Source organism: Pteropus vampyrus, unplaced genomic scaffold, assembly GCF_000151845.1.
Source record: "Pteropus vampyrus isolate Shadow unplaced genomic scaffold, Pvam_2.0 Scaffold38, whole genome shotgun sequence".
In the NCBI taxonomy this organism is placed as follows: Eukaryota; Metazoa; Chordata; class Mammalia; order Chiroptera; family Pteropodidae; genus Pteropus; species Pteropus vampyrus.
Genome location: NW_011888819.1, coordinates 1,907,454 through 1,909,889, shown reverse-complemented (window position 1 = coordinate 1,909,889; position 2,436 = coordinate 1,907,454). Strand labels below are relative to the sequence as shown.

General features: G+C 38.8%; 1 pseudogene; it reads left to right on the top strand.

Moving 5' to 3' along the window:
• Positions 1 to 1,076: 1,076 nt before the first annotated feature.
• On the top strand, positions 1,077 to 1,197 carry LOC111738475 (annotated as a pseudogene).
• Positions 1,198 to 2,436: the final 1,239 nt, after the last annotated feature.

Genomic DNA, 2,436 nt, shown 5'->3' with positions numbered 1-2,436 from the left:
AAAAAACGGATGAAAATAAACATGAAAAATGTTTCTGATTTCCATAGCTCTAATCCCAGTTATCAAATCATAAAAATTTACATGGTATGCTACTGCCATCTTGTGTCTAGCAAATATCTCGGTTTTCACCAAGAGTAATAATTGGAGTGATGGATGCAGAAGCATTCTAAATCTATCCTGCAGGGTTCTGCAGAGGCTTAAGGGAACAGAACATAGAATAAGATTGAACTTCAGGCTGTGGATCCCGTAAAGCATCACTAGAACATCAGTACATAAGAGCTCTAATAAAGTATAGGCTACACAGGATTAAAGATTTGTCCTCAATAATTTTACTCTTGAATGACTCTTTTGTACTTGGAGCAGAAATTAGAACTGGAAGGAATCCGATAGGAGAGGACACCTAGATAGTGAAGGCAAGAAGGTATCACTATCTCATTGGGATGATGCAAGGAATTTTCAAATCAGAGTCTTAACATTTACTCTCCCTAAATTTCTGGATATTCGACTAACATGAACCAACTTCAAAACTCCCTTAAGTTTAGGCATTTCAATTTGAAAAATAAATAAATAAAAACAAAGAGGAAAAAATGTTTAAGTTTATCACATAAAATCAGAATAATTTTTCAGCCTTGTGATTTCTAGTAATGTGGCCAAACTGATGTGTGTTGATTTCAGTCCTGCATGTTCAAAAGGTGATATTAACTTTTAGATTTCAGGTGATATTCCTGAAATCTAAGAAATATGAGATTAATCACAGAACATCAGAAAGAAAATACAAAAGTTCCAATATTTACCTGCCTATTCTAGAACCTTGCAGTCCTTTATATTTTTTTGAATGTTACCAACTTGTCAATTGCATCGAAGTAGACCTTTGATTGGAAGAGATCTTGAGGACTGGTCTTGAACCTGAGTTTGACCAGAGCCAAAAAAAAAAGAAGGAATAATTCATATAAAAATAAGCACAAAATCATCTTCTCAAGAGAAAGTTTCTCCATATTATATTTCTACCCAGGGAATGGAGGTGGTGGAGACAGATGAGTTTAATTCAAAACTTCCATTTAAAAAGTATTATTCATGTCTACGGTCATGCCACCCTCTGAATATGCCCAATTTCGTCTGATCTCAGAAGCTAAGCAGGGTTGAGCCTGGTTAGTACTTGGATGGGAGACCACCTAGGAAGACTGGGTGCTGTAGGTGTAAAAAAATAAAAATAAAAAAGCATTACTTATATTTTCTGGATCAATTTGCTCTTTGTCTTAATCTTTGATCCTAAAGTTGGCTTCTTGATGGGAATTCTCAAGGCATCTAAGAAGCATCTCCAACAGGAGCCTCAGTTAAAATAAAACATACCAGGATTCAAGACTCTGCATCTGAACCTGTCAGATCTTTCCATTAACAAACATCTCTGAAGTCAGTGCCATGTACCTGGTTTTGGGAATCTCTTGCCCGAGGGCAGGCTAGCTCTCCCAATTGTCAGTACTGTTGTTAGGATATCACACTATTCTGGGTTTGCCCATCTGATAGGCCTATCCCAGAGGAAGAGCTGCAGGAACTGATAGATGATCATAAATCCATGTTTCCTTCCACTTCATGCTTCTTGACCAATGAAAACAAAGCACAGAAGTGGAAAAATCAGTATTCATATAACAAAAGAGCTCAGGCATAAACATCTTTCAGTTTAGACAGCGGAAACTTGCTTTTGTTACATCCTCCCCAAAATTTACTTAGAAATCACCAAAAAAATAAATAAATAAAAATACTGGAAAAGACCTCAAATGACCATATGTCCAGTTCTTGCCACAAGGGGCCTGTTTTATGTGCCCCTAGCTTCCTCAGCCACACCAGACTGAGAGCACAGATGCTCTCTTTTTCAGTCTTTCCAGTGACCCACTCCAGTGGGGGCTGGACTTTCTATTACACTTCCTTATGACCTGATTCTGCAGCTGCAGAATCCCTTCTCCTCCCAATGACATTGGCTGGATTTGGACTCGAAACCTCTTTTTGGGCCCATACTGACCTCTGATGTTAACCTATTAAATCTTTCCACTGATGTGGTCCCCAATGAACTTCCAGTTGCTGCTGGTGCTACTCTAGCCTCCCTTCCCACATTACCAGTAACTTCCTTGTATCAATGTCCTAAACATCAGTCTGGCAAAAGAGATGAACTTCTCAAGGCCTCTATCAGCCTCTTCTCTTGAGGACTTTTGAATTGTTTTCTCAGTAGCGTCACTGGGCTACATTGAACAACATCACAAAGTATCCCACCAAATCGTCCATCCCTTTACCTCCAATGCTACTCAGTGGCCAGGATGAAGTCAACATGGCTCAATTACTTTCCACCTCAGGATAAGCTCGTTGTGTATCCAAAGCACCTTAGAGGGGTGAAACAACTTTTGACCCTACTTCGTATTACATAGAAAATGTCAGTTCCAATGT